This window comes from Octopus bimaculoides, chromosome 3 (assembly GCF_001194135.2).
Source record: "Octopus bimaculoides isolate UCB-OBI-ISO-001 chromosome 3, ASM119413v2, whole genome shotgun sequence".
Taxonomy (NCBI): Eukaryota; Metazoa; Mollusca; class Cephalopoda; order Octopoda; family Octopodidae; genus Octopus; species Octopus bimaculoides.
In genome coordinates this window covers 131,448,152-131,448,901 of record NC_068983.1, presented here as the reverse complement: position 1 = coordinate 131,448,901, position 750 = coordinate 131,448,152, and the positions used below count along the sequence as shown (strand labels likewise).

Here is a 750-nt window from a genome sequence, read left to right as displayed (position 1 = left end):
ATATATATATATATATATATATATAAATACACACACACACAGAGTCCTATGAATATAGACTGTGATCTTGAGACACATGTGATTTGTGGAAACACTCGTGGCGATGCATTAAAATATTTATAAATTCCATCCAAGGAACACTGTTATTATTACTATATATATATAATGCATTTTGCTTCCTTTTCTACTTTCAACAGAGGATTTGTTTTTTGTTTTTTTTACTGTTCATCTTTTTCACTTTTCATTCTATCTTTCCATCTGTCCACTTTCCATTTCCAGTCCTATAGGATATTCTCCAATGTGTGACATACACGTCTTGTCTTATCCTTGTCTCTATGCTGCATGACCTATATTATGCTTGTATGTTGTATATATATATATTTTTTTTTTTTGTATATTTACATTCATCACTACTACTTGTGTCATTTGTTTTTGTCACTGTCCTCAACATTTTCCCACTATTCCCAGTAGTTTTCTACTTTTGCCATGACCAAAAATGAACAATATTATTGTTAAAGGCATGAAATTGTAATGATTTTTGGGATGATAACTAACACGGAATGAGCATGTCCATGTCTTGTGTGTGAATTTTCTGTTCATTCTATTGTCATGCTTCTGTTTAATTTTCAAAAGTTTGTGTGTGTGTGTGCATATATATATATATACATATATATATAACTGTTAAGAGTAGATATTAGACCTTGATCTTAGCCATATATATATATATATATATATATATATATATATATA

At 28.7% G+C, this 750-nt stretch overlaps 1 protein-coding gene across 1 annotated transcript in view; it reads left to right on the top strand.

The window, feature by feature from the left end:
* Nucleotides 1-750, top strand: part of LOC106867330 (katanin p60 ATPase-containing subunit A-like 2) — a 47,599-nt gene that overhangs the window by 33,277 nt on the left and 13,572 nt on the right. The window lies entirely within an intron of this gene.